General features: G+C 37.6%; 2 pseudogenes; both read left to right on the top strand.

The window, feature by feature from the left end:
• Window positions 1-475: 475 nt before the first annotated feature.
• On the top strand, window positions 476-5,294 carry LOC118857947 (annotated as a pseudogene).
• Window positions 5,295-10,872: 5,578 nt separating this feature from the next.
• On the top strand, window positions 10,873-11,830 carry LOC118857946 (annotated as a pseudogene).
• The last annotated feature ends 8,092 nt before the right edge of the window (window positions 11,831-19,922 follow it).

Raw genomic sequence — 19,922 nt, 5'->3', positions numbered from 1 at the left:
GGCAAAGATACTGGAATGGTTTGCCATATTCTTCAGATCATTTTACAGATGAGGAACTGAGGCAAACAGGGTCAAGTGACTTGCCCAGGGTCACACAGCCAGTGTCAGGCTGGATTTGAACTCAAAAAGATAAGAGTGTTCCTGACTCCAGGTCTATCATTCTATCCACTGCACCACCTAGCTGCTCCTCTGTGGAGAGAAAGAAATGAAAATAAGCAAGAGCTTCGTAGTATTTGGTTTCAGTCAAATAAGGGAGACTGATAAACTCTATAGAAGAGCCAGGTTTGACTGTTAAGTAGAAGTGGTTTCTCTATATCTCAGCAGAGTCTAAGCCTTTAACCACCAGAGAAGGAAATGTGTCCTTTGATGGCTTGGTGGGGAAAGGGGAGAAAATAAAGGTCAGGAAATATTACAAAACTGAAAGTAGGGAGTACACTGAGGAAGTCATTGGGTCCACCTATCCTACTCTTATTCCATGACGTACCAGTCCAGTAATTTCATATTTTTGCTTAAAGAATTTTGGACATCTGTCCAAAGACATGGACCTTGTGCGGCTGCCATCAGACTTTCAGAGAAGGCTTCAAAAGTTACCTTGGAAGGTTTCCACATGGATAGTACCCCTGGCACATTGAGAATGAACAGGAAAAGGTATTGTTAAGGTGGTTAGGAGTGTAAGATTTATCTTCATTTTTCCTGGTTATTAATAACATTTTAGAATTATAGTCATCTTTATTACAGCAGCCAATCAAGCAGGAGTTTGTTAGCTAATCAAACCCTAGTGAACTGTTTGTTCGTAGGCAAACCTTTTTAAAAGAGAATTGGTTTATAAACTAAAGTAAAAAATTAAATTTTCATTAGTGTCTACCATTGTTAGAGGAACCATATTTTGATGTTTCTCAATTTTTGTCTTAAGCAGAATAGGTTTGTGAAAGGAATGAGAAGGCATTTCCTACTTCAGAAAAATTAAGGTCAACTTTGTAAAATGACTAAAATGAGAAGAAAAAATTGGATACACTTAAGGGATGTTTACATCCAAGGACTCTGGGTGGCTTTTGATTTGTCACTCAATTTAGGCATTTTCATTCTTGTGTGTTTTAGTTTGACATAATTCTTCCCAAGCAATAAAGGTAGAAAATATCTCTACTAAACATTTAAAAGCAATGATTTGATAATTTTCTGCCATCTGAAAACTGTTTCATTTATTAATAGTTTTTGTCCAATTAAATTTACAAAATTTATCAGCTCAAAGCAAGTTTTAAAATAATTTAAAGCAAGTCTGTATAATCTGCTGGTTTTTTCCCTCAGCATCAAATACTCACACGTACTGTTCAACTCATTGTATAACCTTGGGCAAATTGTTTAATTTGGGTTTCTTCATCTATAAGATGAAGGGACTGAAATAGATGATCTTGAGCTGCTCCATTTGTTCTCAAGTGAGGAGAGAGAAGTTGGAGAGGACCGACATCTGACCTCTGCCACAGCCCTCTATAAAATCTTCATGATTTTTTTTTAGGACTTTTGCACCTGTAGTGATAATCACTGATAACATTCGTTGGTTTCAGAACAAAACATTTTTCCCTTTCTGCAGTTACTCACTGTTAGACTTCTTTAGGGGAATAAAGCTGAAGACACATTCAGAGGGCAAGGATTTTATGAATGATTAAAAAGGTGGTATTTTTACCCTTGTATGAACTCTCAAGTCTGAGCCTCAATCACCTTTGGATTCAGAAGAGTGCAGCCAGGCAGCTGGTGCAGCTCCAGTTCACTAATGACATCTTTCACAAGGGTGGAGATGGATCTGAGGAGCCAACAGCCCTGCACCCTGAACTTAGGGGGGAAGTAGTGATGAAACTCAAGGGCAGTTGGGAGGAGGTAGAGGAATGAATGTAGGCATTTTAAACTTTAAACATTTAACTTGTCTTCCACCCTAGTTAATTACAGGCAGCCAAGTGTTTTTAAAATGTCAACCTTTATCCTGGCAAAAGCCAAAACATTTGGCTTAGAGAATCTTCTGCAGTTAGTGGTGTTCCTCTTTCAAAACAAAAAAAAAGGGGGGATGAGGGAGAGGGAAAAGGGGGATGGGTGAATAAAAATTCTTGCTTTTCTTAGATTGTATGTGTGAGGGTTGGGGTGGGAATATACAGTTAAGATTCAGTAATTTTAAAATAAGCTTTTTTTTTTTTTAGGCATATACACACTTTCAGCTTAGTCAACAATGGAAAACTTAATATATTGATTTATGTGGTTAATTCAGGCTTTATCTTAATTTGTACACTTAGATAAAACTTCCTGCTTTTTCAATCCCCAGACTAAATTAATCCAAAGTAAGAAAGACTCTAATCTACAGAAGAAGCTACAGTAGTGTCTAAAGAATACAGGTGCTTAATATGTACTTAATAAATATTTAATTAGTTCACTGATGTGAGTTTCTTTAAATCTGCATGATTGAGTGCTAATATTTTAGTACTTCTCCATGAAGTAAATGGTAATAAGATTATAATTTGTAATTAATGATCTGTGTTGGGGAGGAAAGGTTCTGATTTTTAAAAATTAAATATGGTGGTAAGGTTGTGGATGGAGGTTATGAAGATTGTATTTTTTTTTTCCTTTTTATGTTACTTGGGTCATGGTCAATCAAATGTAATAAATATTCCACCTGTAGATGACAACACTTTGGACAGTTTGCTTTCTGACTCCATGCTCTTTCAGAAAAAATGCTCTCATAGGATGAAGATGACAATGAAGTCTGTAGAAAATAAACTAGACAACACTATATTCTCCCACAAATATAAAATTATTAAAAGTAATTCATTTAGCCCCTGCTACCTCCCCCCCCCCCCAAAAAAAAACCACTTTAACTGCCAATAGCTGAATTGACTCATCTCAGTAAAATGGTTTCCTTCAACCTTCCCATCCTGGGAACTCTCCGAGTTTGAGCCAATAGTTACATTCTTACTATGTTGTAGCCTATTTATGAAACTTTTCTGTTTTGTACTATATCGTTCCAAATAATTTGAAACTTTCTCAGACATAGTTGAACTTTCACTTAAAGAACTAAAAGAATAGTTTTGTTTTTGAAAAAGTAAGTCTTCCTTCCATCCTTCACCCCAATCAATATAGGTTAATTGTAATGAATTTTATCATGACTTGGCTCAAGTCAGTTCTCAGGACTACAGTTTTACCTTTAGCCTTTAAGGAAAGCTCCTCTTGGCTCCCAGGAATGTAGAGAATAAAATCAAAGCATATTTGGGACGGGGTGGGGGGGAGTGCAATGTTAAAATGAGATAGTATTTTGCAAGCCTTGAAGCACTATATAAATGGCTTGCTATTGTAGTGTGTATCTGAGTGCATTACTGGGGGTGGGGGTGGAAATAGCTGTGTTACTGAGTTATTTGCCATTAGTAAATATATATGGAATGTTAAGTAGATGTTCATTATATATGTTATATAGAAATAGAGACAATTCTTAGTTGCCTAACAAGTGCTGATCTATGTGGGATGCACATAGAATTTCCTCAAAAATTAAAATCCTGGGCGGAACCAAAATTTTGTATAGGTATATATGCAGAATAACTTTGTAAGGGCCTGATCTCTATTCTCTCCACCATGTTCTTTGTCCTCACAAATCCTACTCCCTGCATAGGACAATTTTCTACAACTGGGATGAAAGTGACATTTCAGAGCTGGTTTGAGCGGGTCTTGTGGAAATCATAGTTGCAACACACATACACCTCTTGTTAACAATGGATAGATAGGAATAACTTTTAAGTAGCATTTGTGTAGCACTTTACATGTATTATCTAATTTTTACAATCTTGTGGGAGTAGATATTAGCCCTACTTTACAGATATGGAAACTGAGGCTGAAAGAGTTGGTGATTACATATCTGGTATATGAGGCAGCATTTGAATTCAGGTCTTTTTCATGCCTAAGTCCTGGCTGCTTCAGATAATATCCCCAGCTAGACACAAGTTCATCAAGGGATTTGTGTTTTGGTTCCCCATTGCCTTCTCCCTTGACTTTCTGCTTTGCTTGCTACACCAAACCGAGATTGTCTCCATCTGGTTTCTCTTTTTCTACACCTTAGCTGTAGAGTGGCGCTGGAATGAGATGCAAAACCTAGAAGACTCACTAGTTTCATGCTGTCCATCAAATCATGCCCTTGTCACAATAATAAGCTAAATGAGACTAGTTACCAGCTCCCTAAAAGTGGCTGTTCCACACTAAGCCAAGACCCTAGCCCCACCCCACCCCCTCCTCCCACACACGCACTCTCCTACTAAGGACCTCGCCTAATTCCTGAAATCAACACCCTAAACTAGGGTCTCTATACATCTTTTTCTTTACATCTATCCTCATATCCTAAGGCCTAGATACTATTTGCCCTGATGCCTAAGGAAATTCACTCCCCACTTTTATTATCTCCCTCACCTTGCTTTACCTCTGACATTACTTCCATTACAAATAGTGCTGGTTCTTGGTTTTAGCTACTATTTATCACTTTAAGGAAAGCTTCATTTATTCCTAGCCTTTCTAGTATGTTTTTAAAAATAGGAATGAGTATTGTATTTTGTCAAAAGCTTTTTTTAAAATATAATGAAATTATATTACTTTTGTTATTAACATGGTCAATCACATTATCATACATAGGGAAAGTATGTTGTTATACTGGCTGAGATTAAAGCCATACTCCTCCTCCCCTCCTCCCCCCACCCCAGCTCCAGGACATGCATATTTGCAAAGTATCTTTACAGTGAAAGCCAGAGAGATGCAATTGTTGCAGATTTTGATCAAAGATTATGTTGATAGGATCAATACCCAATATGACCTTGTTGATGGGAGCTTCTGTTTCCATGACAAAAACCCTCATGCTCTGGGCACATTGTACAAGGGGGAAAGCTTGGAGTGTATGGCTATGATTGTGCAAATACTTCTGAAGCTGGAGCTGAAGATGTTAGGATACAGCTCCAACTCAGGTGGCCACTGCCTAAGTCAGTATGCTCATGGCTGGTGAAAAGCTTGAGAATGCCTATTACATTTTCCAAGAGATAGCTGGTAAGTGTTCTTCTACCTTCTACTCAAAGGCCAAGCTGCCTGCTACGTGGCCCAGGGAAGTGGGAGGATGTAAACGGAGTTCTGTAAGAGGCACTTGACTTGGATAGTAGCCACCCAGATACCCTGAGCTATTTCATCATATTGTCAAAGCACCTGGGGAAACCCCCTAGGGCAACTTATCAGAGCGGAAAGATCTTCATTGGTCCCACCTATTTATCAAAGAATACCAGATATGGTAGATATCTTTTTCTCAGCAGTTTATGGTATATTTACAAAGATTTACCATATATTGGTACATAAAAATTTTATAGTAAAAAGCAGAAATCTTAGAATTATCCTTTTTAGATCATAATGCAATAAAAATTATACTTAATAAGGAACCAAGGAAACATATTAAAAACTAATTGGAGATTAAACAACCTCATCTTAAAGAATAGTAGGTTAAAGAACAAATCATAGAAACAATTTCCTTAAAGGGAATGACAATATTGAGACAACATGTTAAAACCTATGGGATATAGCAAAAGCAGTCATTAGAGGAAATTTTACATCTCTAAATGCTTACATAGAAAAAAGCAAATTAATGAATTGGGTATACAATTAAAAAAAAACATTAAAAATACCCAATTAAACACTAACTTGGAAATCTTAAGTATCAAAGGTGAAAGAAAATTAAAAGTTAAAAAAAACCCATTGAATTAATAAGTAAAACTAGGAGTCTGTTTTTTATGAACAAAAAGATTTTAAAATAAAATATTTAAATAGATTTGTAAAAGAAAACCAAATCACTAATATTAAAAATGAAAAAGGTGAATATATCACCAACGAAGATGAAATAAAGCAATTATAACAAGTTATTTTGCCTGACTATATGCCAATAAATTTAAACAATTTAAGTGAAATGGAAGAATATTTTCAAAAATGTAAATGCATACATTAGCAGAAGAGGAAATAGAATATCTAAATAGAGAGATTTTTGAAAAAAGAAATTGAACAGGTCATAAATGAGCTTCCTAAGAGAAATCCAGAAGGACCAGATGGTTTTACATGTGAATTCTATCAAATAGACCAATAAATTATTTGGAATAATAGGCAAAGATGGGATTCTATCAACCTCCTTTTATAAAACAAATATGATAGTAATACCTAAACCAGGAAGAATAAAAAGAGAAAAAGAAAATTACAGACCAATATTATTAATGAATATGGATATAAAAATGCTAAATAAGATATATTACAAAGGTTATACATTATGATCAAATGGGATTCATACCAGGAATGTAGGAATGTTTTAACAAGGGAAATTATTAACATAGTTGATTATGTCAATAATAAAAGTTTTTTAATTATATGACTATATAAATAGATGCAGAAAAAGCTTTTGTTAGAGTGCAACACTCATTTTTATTAATAATACTTGAAAGTTTTATATAAATGGATTTTATCTTAAATTGATAAAAAGCATTTATCTAAAACCATCAGCAAGAATTGTTTGTAATAGGAAGAGACCAGATCAGATGTGAAACAAGGATGCCCATTGTCACCAATGTTATTCAATATTGTATTGGAAATCCTAGCAATAACTGTAAGAGAAGAAAAAGAAATTGAAGGAATCAGAATAAGGAATGAGGTAATAAAACTATCTTTTTTGTAGACAATATGATGAAATTCTTGGAAAATCCCAAAGACTCAACTAAAAAGTTAACTGAAACAATAATTTAGCCAAGTAGCAGGATATAAAGTAAATCCACATAAATCATCAGCATTCCTATACATCACAAACAAAACTACAATAAGAGTAAAAAAAAAAATACCCCATTTAAAATACCTCTGGGGGCAGCTAGGAGGAGCAGTGAGTGGAGCACTGGCACTGGAATCAGGAGGACCTGAGTTCAAATTCAGCCTCAGACACTTGACACACTAGCTGTGTGACCTTGGGCAAGTCACTTAACCCCAATTGCCCTGCCTTCCCCCTCAAAAAAAAAAAAAGAAAAGAAAATATCTCTAAACAGTAATATCTGGAAGTATACCTGCTAAAGCAAACCCAGGAACTATAAAAACAAAATTATTTTTAAAAAAAATTTTTTATACAAATAAAGTCAGATTTAAATAATTGGAGAGATATTGATTGTTCATGGGTAGCCAGAGCCAATATAAAAATGGCAATTTTACCCAGACTAATTGATGTGTTCAATGCCATCCCAATTAAATTACCAAAAAATTATTTTACTGAATTAGAAAGGACAATAATAGAATTCATTTGGAAAACCAAAAAGTCAAGAATATCAAAGGAAATAACGAAAAAAGGGTAAACGAAGGAAGTTTGGCAGTACCAAATTTTAAACTGTATTATATTGCAGTAATTATCAAAACTATCTGGTACTAGCTAAGAAGGAGAAAGGCAAATCAATGGAATAGAGTAGACATACAGTTAACAGCAGCAAATAAACATAATCTTGTATTTGACAAGTGTAAAGACTTAAGAATTCACTATTTGGTAAAAAAAAAAAAATTGTTGGGAAAACTGGAAAACAGTATGGTAGAAACTGGACATGGACCAATATCTCACACTATTTGCCAACATAAAGTCAAAATGGATACATGACCTAGATATAAAGAGAGATTTTACAAGAGAATTAGAAGAACATGGAACATATTTATCAGATTTATGGATAGGTAAACAATTTAAAAATAAACAAGAGACAGCAAAATTAGGTGTAAAATGGATAATTTTATTACATTAAATTTAAAAGGGTTTGTATTAATAGAACAAATATAGTCAAGATTAGAATGAAAGCAGAAAATTGGGAGGAAATTTATGGACGGTTTATCAAAAAAAGGTTTCACATCTAAAATATACAAAGAACTTTATCAAATCTATAAAAATATGAGTCAATTCCCAATGGATAGTCAAAGGAGATGAACAGGCAGTTTTCCAATGGAGACATCTAAACAATTTGTAGTTGTATAAAAATGCTCTAAATCATTATTGATTAAAGAAATGCAGATTAAAACAACCTTGAGATATCATTTTACACCTACCAGACTGGCTAAAATGATAGAAGGAAGTAACAAATGGTGGAAGGGATGTGGGAAAATTGGGACATCAATTTGCTGTTGATGGAATTGTAAAATGATTCAACCATTTTGGAGAGCAATCTGGAATTATCCCCAAAGAGTTATTAAACAACCTATAAACCTTTGACCCAGCAATACCACTATTTGGTCTATTTCCTGAGATGATTAGGAAAAAAGGAACAGAACCTATATGTTCTAAAAGATTTATAGCAGGGGGTGGAGCCAAGATGGCGGCTGAAAAGCAGGGACTTGTGTGAGCTCCCCGCCAGGTCCCTCCAAAAACCTATAAAAAATGGCTCTGAAAAAATTCTAGAATGGCAGAACCCACAAAATAGCAGAGGGAAGCAGGGATCTAGCCCAGGACAGCCTGGATGGTCGCTGGATGAGGTCTATCGCGCTAGGAGCAGAGGGGAGTGTAACCAGAATGGCCTTTGTTTTCTTTGAATGACTCAGCTTACCTCACTGAGCTTCCCTGGACACTGGGGCTTGCTCTTCCGGGGCAGGAAGCCCAGCGACCATGCCAGGACTCAGAGAACTTCCTGTGTGATGAGTCATGGGGCTGGGTGAGGGGAGATGTGTTAACCTGGTCTACGTTAGGGGGAGGGGCCAAGTCAAGAACCAATTGGCCCTGGTCATTCAGGCGGCGCTAGATGATGTCAAAAACTCTATAAGAGGGGAGAGGACAGCTTGAAGATCCCTTTTCCTTTTCCAGTTGGAGCCAGAGACGCCTACAGCTGAAGCTGAGCTGCCGGTAGCAGAGCTGACCCAGAGCTGACCCACGTGGAGCGAGGAGTGCTGAGCCAGGACTGGAGGCCAGTGGGTAATCTTCTTACCATGGAGGGGAAGCATGTATACGATTTTGCCTTATACTATCTCGCTTCTCTGTGGCCTCCTGGTTACCCTTGTGAGGTGGACTTATTGGGCCTGGAAGCTTTTGATGAAAATATCAAAATGGGGGTGCTGGTTTGTGGGCTTGTTACTGTGGAGTGTAAATACATGCTTTAGTTCTCCTGCCTTCTGCCTAGAGAATTCCTTATATCCTGCGGTTCTGAACCTTTCAGGCACATATGAGATTCTCTTTTAAATCATAAATTCTGCCTTCCTAATATAGAGAGTGGAGCTCAGCATGGGTGGCGGGAGGACCAACCAGACCAGCTGGAACAGGCCCTAGCGCTCTGAATCAGTGAGCTGTGGCAGTTACCAGACTTCTTAACCCACAAACACCAAAGACAACAGAGAAGGTTAGTGGGAAAAGCTGCGGGGGACAGAGTTCGCAGTTTGGCCACTGCCCCAGGGGCAGCGAGGGAGGTGCAGCTACAGAACTACAGCTGCAGTTACTTCCAGCCCCAGGCCCACGTGGTGGGAGGAATTAAGTGGCAGATCAGAGCAGGAGTGCAGAGCCTGCTTAAGATTTGTGTCAGGTCCGGGTTGGTGGTTCTTGAGGAAGGAGGAGTGCTGGTGTGGCAGAGCTGGCTGTATAGAAATAGATCTGAAATCAACAGCGCATGCCCTCAAGCTTAGAACAAAGTACTCTTTGCTCTACAAGCAGTCATACCCTGACGAAAAACTCAAGGGTCAAGTAAGTTGGCTGGGAACATGGCCAGGCAGCCAAAACGCACTCAGATTCAGTCTCAGACTTTGGAATCTTTCTGTGGTGACAAAGAAGACCAAAACATACAGCCTAAAGAAGTCAACAAAGTCAAAGAGGCTACACCAAAAGCCTCCAAGAAAAACATGAACTGGTCTCAGGCCATGGAAGAGCTCAAAAAGGATTTGGAAAAGCAAGTTAGAAGTAGAGGAAAAATTGGGAAGAGAAATGAGAAGGATGCGAGAAAACCATGAAAAACAAGTCAATGACTTGCTAAAGGAGACCCCAAAAAATACTGAAAAAAATATTGAAGAAAACAACACTTTAAAAGATAGACTAACTCAAATGGCAAAAGAGCTCCAAAAAGCCAATGAGGAGAAGAATGCCTTGAAAGGCAGAATTAGCCAAATGGAAAAGGAAGTCCAAAAGACCACTGAAGAAAATACTACCTTAAAAATGAGATTGGAACAAGTGGAAGCTAGTGACTTTATGAGAAATCAAGATATTATAAAACAGAACCAAAGGAATGAAAAAGTGGAAGACAATGTGAAATATCTCATCGGAAAAACCACTGACCTAGAAAATAGATCCAGGAGAGATAATTTAAAAATTATTGGACTACCTGAAAGCCATGATCAAAAAAAGAGCCTAGATATCATCTTTCAAGAAATTATCAAGGAGAACTGCCCTGATATTCTAGAGCCAGAGGGTAAAATAGAAATTGAAAGAATCCACCGATCGCCTCCTCAAATAGATCCCAAAAAGAAAACTCTTAGGAACATTGTCGCCAAATTCCAGAGCTCCCAGGTCAAGAAGAAAATACTGCGAGCAGCCAGAAAGAAACAATTTGAGTATTGTGGAAAAACAATCAGGATAATACAGGATCTGGCAGCTTCCACATTAAGGGACCAAAGGGCTTGGAATACAATATTCCGGAGGTCAATAGAGCTAGGATTAAAACCAAGAATCACCTACCCAGCAAAACTGAGTATCATGCTCCAAGGCAAAATATGGATTTTCAATAAAATAGAGGACTTTCAACCTTTCTCAGTGAAAAGACCAGAGCTGAATAGAAAATTTGACTTTCAAACACAAGAATCAAGAGAAGCACAAACACAAGAATCAAGAAAAGTTAAGAGAAAACATAGAGGATGGCCAACCTCACGATGATGACAGAATTCTTCCTCATGAACTTTTGCAATGCTTGGCAGCTGCAAATCTTACATGCCATGTTCTTCTTGCTGATCTACTTGGTGGCCCTGATGGGGAATCTGCTCATCTTCATTCTCATCTCTCTAGATGAGCACCTCCACACTCCCATGTACTTCTTCCTTAAGAACTTGTCCCTTTTAGATCTCTGCTTCATTTCTGTTACTGTCCCCAAATCGATTGCAAATTCCTTAAGTCAGAAGTCTTAAATCTCTTACTTGGGGTGTGTATTACAGCTCTTTTTAGTAATTTTGTTCTCAGGGTCAGAGATTTTTCTCCTCACAGCAATGTCCTATGACCGCTATGTGGCCATCTGTCAGCCCCTGCACTATGAAGTCATCATGACCAGAGATGCTTATTTGAGGACGGCAGCTGTTTCCTGGCTTGCTGGATGTGTGTTTGGTGTCATGTACTCAGCTACTACTTTCTCTCATCCCTTCTGTGGCTCCAAGAAGATCCATCAGTTCTTTTGTGATGTCCCTTCTTTAGTCAAGATCTCTTGCTCTGAGACCACACATGGCAATATATTTGACAACGGCTTTTGTACTTGGTTTAGGAATATTCTGCTGTATTTCCATAACGGTGTCTAATGGCCACATCTTCTCAACGGTGCTGAAGATTCCAAGTACAGAGGCACAGTCAAAAGCCTTTTCCACTTGCCTTCCCCACCTTATTGTTCTCATGGTTTTTGCAACGAGTGCGATCATGGCTTATCTAAAGCCACCTTTGTACTCTGACTCAGTTGTGGATCTGTTATTGTCTATGTTCTATGCAGTGGTGCCCCCAACTCCGAACCCTATCATCTATAGCTTGAGGAACGAGGACATCAAGACTTCTCTGAGGAAACTTATAGCTTGGCAATATTTCTTAAAGGGTTCAATGCCAAAGTCTTTTCTATGATGCTATATCTACTTTTTAAGGAAAAAAAAGAAAGAAAAATAAATAATTTTGCCCTTTATGTATTTAAAAACAAAACAAAAAAAAGATTTATAGCAGCTCTCTTTGTGGTGGCAAAGAACTGGAAATTGCAGGGATGCCCATCAATTGGAGAATGGCTGGACAAGTTGTGATATATGATTGTGATGGAATATGACTATGCTATAAGAGATGATGAGCTCAGTGATTTTAGAAAAACATGGAATGACTTGCATGAAATAATGAAGAGCAAAATGAGTAGAACCAAGAGAACATTGTATACAGTAATAGCAATATTGTTTTAAGAACGACTTTGAGCAAATAAGTTATTTTGTCCAAATTAACCATAAAGGATATATGAAGAAAGATATTATCTGTATCTTCAGAAAGAATTGATAAATAGAAGGATATATGAAATCATTTTACATATATATACCTATTTGTGTCTAAAAGTAGCCATGGGGGGAAAGGGGATCAAAGAAAAAAAAGAAATTTACATGATAATTTTGTTGTATATTTCAAAGGAATAGCAAGTTGTGCAGAGTAGATTTGCAGTTCCACGTAAAATCATCTTTTTTATTGTACTATGTTATGTTATACTTGTTTTATTCCATAAGTTTTAAAAAAAATACCAGAGCAAAGAAACTGATTTTGACTTGCTGTCTCTCTAGAGCAATGGTATCAAACTCAAATAGAAATGGGGGCCACTAATTTGTTCATAAAGTTCCCTGTGGTCTGCATATTGGCTTCATTTTTAAAATCCTTTTAAAAGCTTGTCAACCCCTTTACCGTGCTTTCCTTGGTTAAGTAGATAAAAAGAACCTGTGCTTTCCTGGCATGCCGGCAGCTTTCTGGGTGCTGGCTGTGGGTGGATCTTACACCCCCACAGAAGCTGCTAGCCAGATTGTTAAAACAATAGTGCCTGCTATGTGCCAGGCACATATTTACAAATATCTTGTTTGACCCTCACAACAACCCTACAAAATAGGTGCTATCATCTTGATTTTACAATTGAGAAAACTGAGGCAGGAAGAGATTAGGTGACTTGTCCTGGGTTACACAACTAGAGTCTGAGACCAAATTTGAACTTGGATCTTTCTGACTATAGGCCCAGTATCCTATCTACTGTGCCACCTGGCTGCCTCTAAACTGCCTGGCTAGAACCCAGGAGCCAAACCTGGTTACCTTTTCCAATAAAGGTTCTTCTGATCCTAAAATGAAAAAGAAAGTACTTGGGAATCTATAGGTAATATATAAACACAAATACAAAACACTCTTTGCACAAATATATGTAACTAATTAGATAAATATTTGCTAATGGATAGGCCAAGCCAATATAATAAAAATGACAATGCTACCTGAATCAATTATTCAGTACCATACCAATCAAACCACCAAAGGATTACTTTAAAGAGTTGGAAAAAAATAATAGCAACTTTCATCTGGAGAAATGAAAGATCAAGAATATAAAGGGAATCAATGAAAAAAATGAGGCCTAGAACTACTAGATCTCAAACTATACTACAAAACTGTAATCATCAAAACAATTTGGTGTAAGTTAATAGAGAGGTTAATCAGTGGAATGGATTAGGTACACAGTATACAGAAGCAAATGAGCAGTTACCTAAATAGTTACCTATTGTTTGATAAATCCCAGCTACTAGAGCAAGAACTCACTATTCAACAAAAACTGTTGGGAAAACTGGAAAGAAGTCTGGCAGAAACTGGCAGATACAGAATATCTCACACTATATACCAAGATAAACTCCAAATAAGTATATTATCTATATGAAGGATGGCATCATAAATAAAGTAGATCATGGAAAAAATTACGTGTTAGATCTATGGATGGAGGAAGAGTTCAAGAGTTCATCATCCAAACAAGAAAATAGAGAGGTTCACAGGTGGGGTGGTATGTAAATTGACAATTTTAATTACATAAAATTAAAAACTGTTTTTGTACAAACAAAACCAAAGCAACCAAAATTAGATGAGAATCAAGAAATTGGAAGGGAGAATCTTTTTGGCAAGTTTCTGTCATAAAGGTCTCATTTCTAAGATACATAAGAAAATTAGTCAAATTTATAAGAATAATATCCATTCCCCAATTCATAAATGGTCATAGGATAGGCAGTTTTCAGAAGAAGAAATCCAAGCTTTCAATAGCCACATAAAAATGCTCTAAATCATTAATAATTAGAGAAATCCTAGTTAAAACAACACTGAGGTACCACCTCACACCCATCAGATTGACTATGCTGACACAAAGCAAAAATAACAAGTGCAGGAGGCGGATTAGGAAAAACAGGTACTTTAACACACTGTCGGAGCTGTGAACCATTCCGACCATTCTGGAAAGCAATTCAGAACTATGCTCAAAAAGTTACTTAATTGTGCATAACAGCAAAATTGCTACTAAGAGTTATACTACAGAGTGTCCCTAAAGTCTGGACACATAGGAAATCAAATTAACATCTCATTAACCGTTTCACTGAAGGCGCTGTGTTGTTTGGTGACTTCTTTTTCTGCAGTATGCTAAAAGAGAGGGTGTACTCAATGAAAAGTAAAAAAGTGATGCAACACACTTGATTGAATGCATAAAGAGTGAATGTGCTAAAATTGACAGCAATGTGGAGTTATTGCATCAAGTTCACATGAATCTTGCAAAGCAAATCAACCTTTGCATCACAAATGATGGAAATCATATTGAAGATGTTATTTGTTAATAATACAATTAAATAAAATGTTGAAAATTTCATTTTTTGAAAGCATGCATTTTTGCCTATGTGTCCAGACTTTAGGAACATGCTGTGGATCAAAGGAAAAGGAAAAGGACCCACGTGCACAAGAATATTTATAGCAGCTCTTTTTGTGGTAGCAAAGAATTCGAAAATGAGAGGATGTCTATCAATTAGGGAATGGCTGAACTAATTATGGTATATGAACGTAATGGAATACTATAAGAAATAATGAAGGGGATGGTTTCTTAAAAACATGGGAAATCTTGCATGAAACTATGTAAAGTAAGCAGAACCAGGAGGAATCATTTATTCAGTAATAATATTGTAGCGCTAATCAGCACTGAAAGACTTAGTAACTCTGATGATCAATATGATGAACAACCAAAGGCCTCATTAAAACATGCTATCCACCTCCAGATGGCAGACCTGTCCAGAACTAATGGACTCAGGTATGAACTAAAGCTTACTTTCTTCCCTCTACTTTTTGTTTGTTGTTTTTTGAAGTGGGAGGCATTGGACATGGTTAATATGGAAATCTGTTTTGCACAACTATATATATTTGTAACAGTTTTGTTTTTCTTGCCTTCTCAATGAGTGGGGGAAGAACAGGAAGGAGGGAGAGAATTTAAACTCAAAATAAAATTGAATTTAAGAAAAAAGAATGTGAGAACCTCAAGGGCAGAGGCTGTTTTTGCTTTTTCTTTGTTTTCCTCAATAGAGTAGCTGGCACTTATTAAGTGCTTAATAAATGCTTGAAGATTGGGTGAAGGAGGGGAAATAAACATAAAGGACTGGTCTTCTGAGGTCTTTTCTAGCTCTAGATTTAAGCCTGGGTAACCAGGACGATGATCTGGAAGAGAGAGTGAAATAGGGGTGTGAAAAGTTGTTAACTTTTCACAATTCTGCCTCAGTTAAATCCAATTCACCTGCAAGTCAAGGCACCATCCATCATCACATCGTGGTGTCATTGGTCCCCTTCGAAAAGGAAGGACTAACAACATATACTCTCAAATAGTAACAGGGAAGTTCAGGAGAGGAGAATGTTTGGAGGGGAAAATAATGAATTTTTGTTTTGGACATATTTAATTTAAGATGTTCACCTAGTTCAAATGTCAAATAGGCAGTTGGAGATGAAAGTCGGGAAAGAGATGAGGGCTGATTTAATCTGAAAATCATTTGCATAGAGATAGTAGACAAAACCATGGGAGCTGCTGAGATCACCAAGTAAAACTGTATAAAACAGTGGTGTTAAAGTAAAATACAAAGGAATCTCTGCTGGCTGCATATTGACTTAGAAAACCACAAATTAATATTATATCTATGTTATATTTTTATTTATTTTGTTAAGTATTTTGGAATTACATTTTAATTCAGTTAAAACTTAATTTTGTAGACCGCTTGTGGCTTCCTGGCCACAAGTTTGAAGCCTCTAGTGAAGGAGAAAAGGACCCAGCATAGAGCCCTGTGGGATATTCAGAGTTAGCAGGCATGCCCTGGATTTAGATCCGGTAAAGGAAACTGAAAAGCAGTTGTCAGATAAGTAGTAGGGGAACCAGGATAGAGCAGTGTCACAAAAACCTAGAGAGAAGAGAGTTATCAAGGAGGGGAGGTTGACCAATGGTGTCAAAGGATGCAGAGAAGTCAGGGAGAATGAAGATTTAGAAAATGCCCTGAGTTCCGGCAATTAAAAGAAAAAACAGTAACTTTGGAGAGAGTAGTTTCAATTGAAGAACTGTGGCAGAGATTATGAGATATTAAAGAGAGTCATTGGTTCTGGAGGCATCTTGGAGTGGAAGACCCAGGTTGAGGGAAGTACCAAGAACAGATCGTGCATTCCCCCAACTTCTCCTCTTGATGCCTGTCAAACTCTCTATCCGGACACTATAATATAATCTGCTATTTCATTACCCAAATATTTCTAGTAAACAGAATTTTGTCTTAACAACAAAAAGGCCAGGGTTAACTAAAGATCAATATAAAGGTAAGGCTAGACAAAGAACCTAGATGTTAGGTGTCGTTCTAACCTGGTGCTCAGAGGCATTGTCATTGAACTTGGGACATTTCATTTTAAATAAATCCTAAAGACAAAGGGTGGAGAACCAAGTTGACCTTAGTTAATTGTTGTAACAGGGTATTATAGTCAAAGACAAGACAGAGAGAAGCAATGGAGGAAAAAAAAACAGTTTAGGTAAAGCCTGGCAACAGATCCAACTAAGGAAAGCCATCCTTGGGAAATTTAAGGACAAAAAAATGGTAATAAAGTAAACAGAAGAAAAATGGAAAAGATTTGGAAAGATTTTTATGCCAAGCTATTTTCAACATCAAAGACAGTGGTGCCACCCCCTTTAGACTCTGACTCCACAATTCTGGACATGCTTCTAGGGGCAATGGAAATGGCATTCCAGAGAACTGGATCGTGATTATATGTGTGTATTTGTGTATATGCACAGGTATATATATGTATATTTATGTGTATATGTATATATGTATGTGTCTGTGTGTGTATAAAATTCATGCTGGAGGGGATATAATTATGAGTGCACTGAGGATCAATTCAAAAGGTGTCTGAAGAAGAAACCAAAGGCATGGAAGAAATCAGAGGCCTTATCAACATTAAAAAAAACGGCCAAGAGAATGTCAACAACTACCAAATTATTTACCTATCCATGCTTTCCCATGTATACAAAATCTTTATGAGGCTCCCCTACACATTAATTAGCTTTCGTTTTCCACTTTTCTAAACTTCTCTTAGGCCTCAATCTATAGTCTCTTCCTTCTTGTCAATCTCAAAGGAAGGCAATATTTCTTTAAAATGCACTTGAATGGAAACTCCTTATCCTGGCATTCAAGGTCCTCCAAATTCTATCTCCAGGCATCATCTCTAACCTTGTCTTCTAATACGTGTGCTATGTGTTCTGGTCAAAGTGAACTAGTCACTGTCCCCTCCTCACAATTCCTAGACAACAGTTCTGATCATGACCTCGTGTTCTTCACCAGTCTGCATCCATTTGTAGTAGAACATAGAATCACAGAATTGAAAGGAACCTGAAGAATAATCTAGTCTGACTATGTGCCAGACTCTAGGAATACAAAGACAAAAGTGGAACAATCCCTTTTCTCAAGGATCTTACATCCAACCGACTCCTTTATTTTGTATTCCTTCAGCATTTTTAAAAGTTTGTACTACATTGTTTTGGGGAGTCCGCATGGCAATATGAACAGCACATAGGAGTTAGAATCAAGAACCCCTGGGGTCAGATGTCACCTGGGACACTCACTGGCTATGTGATGATGGGCTCTCTGAGTCTTGATTTCCTCCTTTGTAAAATTGGCAGCCAATCAACAAATAACTACTACTTGTCTGTTATTAAACTACTTGTTTATTAATACCACTTTGCTAAGGGACTACAGTACTGCATTTATTTTGTGTCAGGCACTGTGCTGAGGACTGGAATATAAAAACAAAGAATCTCTCCTTGCTTACATTACAATTACATTACAATCTCTCCAAGCTTACATTTTAGTGGAAATATATATATATGTATATACATACATATATATATATGTGTGTGTGTGTGTGTGTGTGTGTGTGTACACATACATACAGAATAAATAAAAAGAGAATAAATCCAAACGAGTTAGCTATAAGGAAAGGATGGCCCTAGCAATTGAAAGGATCGTGCCAAAGGTAATACTAAGCTGTATCTTGAAGGAAGTTAGAGATTCTATGAGGTGGGGATGAAGAGTAGAAAAAAAACAAATTGTTCAAATCTGGCCTCAGATACTTACTAGCTGTGTGACCCTGGGCAAGTCACTTAAACCTGTTTGCCTCAGTTTCCTCATCTGTAAAATGAAATGGAGAAGGAAATGGCAAACCATTCCAGTATCTTTGCCAAGAAAACCCCAAACAGGGTCACAAAGAGCTGGGCAGGACTGAGAGATATTCCCCATTGGTTGGTTGGTTGGTTGGTGTCCCTTTTTCAAAGGGGACCAAAATGATATCACTATGTTGGAGTCAAGGCTCAGTATGTCCAACTGTGGCTGATCAGACTGACAGGAGCTTGGAATGTTCCACCACAGGTTGGGCACAAATAGTTCATATGAATATTTGGAGTGGAGATGTCTCTAAATTTGTGCATCTTGCGTTTGTTTTGAGCCACTGCAATTCTGCTTCACTCATGAAGCGAAATGGGGTCACAAAGCTTCGGACAAGACAGAACATACATAAGACTAAGAGATATTCCCCATGAGATAGATGGTCAAAGAATAGGAACAAGCAGTTTTCAAAGGAAGACACCCTAGCTATTAATAACCATAAAAAATGCCCCAAATCACTAATAGTGAAAAATCACTAATTAGCGAAATGCAATTTAAAGCAACTCTTAGGTTCCGCTTTGCACTCATTGGATGTGCAATGACAAAAGACGAAAATGATAAATGTTTGTGGGACTGTGGGAATATAGGCCCATGGATACATTGCTAATGGTGTTGTGAGTTGAATCTATCCCGTTATTCTTCAAAGCAATTTGGAACTATGCTCACAAAGTTAAACTGTCATGTCCTTTGACCCAGTCATATCACTACTAGTCTAGGCCCCTGGAAGAGTTCAAAGAAAAAAAAAAGGTCCCAACGCACAAAAATATTTATAGCAATTTTTTTTCATAGTAGCCCAAAACTGGAAACGAAGGGGAATGCTCAACTATCGTGGGAATAGCTAAACAAATCTTGGTACTGGATGGTAACGGGATATTATGGTGCCAAAAAAAGTGATGAAATGGACATTTTCTGAGGAAACTGGGAAGGTCTCCACGAGCCGATCGATGCAAAATGAAGGAAGCAGATCTAAGAGGACAACTCACACAAGTAAACAAGGTTACAGAGAAAAACAATTTTGAAAAACCTACTTTAGAATTCTGACTAAAACAAGGATAAACGGTGATTCACACCACCCGCCCTCTGCCGGAAACGTGATGGACTCGACCACCTGAAGGAAACATGCTTTGGGGGGCATTTATTCTGCAGGACTAGGAGTGTTTGAGGGTTTTAAAAAATTGTTCAAGGAGAGGCGTGAGAGCGATCATAAGTGTTAGTTCAAACAAATAAGTATTTAACATTAAAATACAAGCCCACAGACCCCACGTTAAGAACTCCTGGGATGAAGGAGACACGCCTCGGCCCCAAAGTTTTTCAACAGATCTAATGGGAAACCCTTCAGGTTTCTCCGGGCGCCCGGCCGGCCAAAGGGAGGGTACCATAGAGGCGTGGAGTCCTCCCGCCGTCCTAGAGAGGGGGAAGCCTGTCTGCCTCGCGCCCTGGGGAGGGAATCTCTCGTCCCA

The sequence above is a fragment of the Trichosurus vulpecula genome, chromosome 7 (assembly GCF_011100635.1).
Source record: "Trichosurus vulpecula isolate mTriVul1 chromosome 7, mTriVul1.pri, whole genome shotgun sequence".
Classification (NCBI taxonomy): Eukaryota; Metazoa; Chordata; class Mammalia; order Diprotodontia; family Phalangeridae; genus Trichosurus; species Trichosurus vulpecula.
Note: the sequence above shows the minus strand (reverse complement) of the source record. Positions and strands in the feature narration are given on the sequence as shown.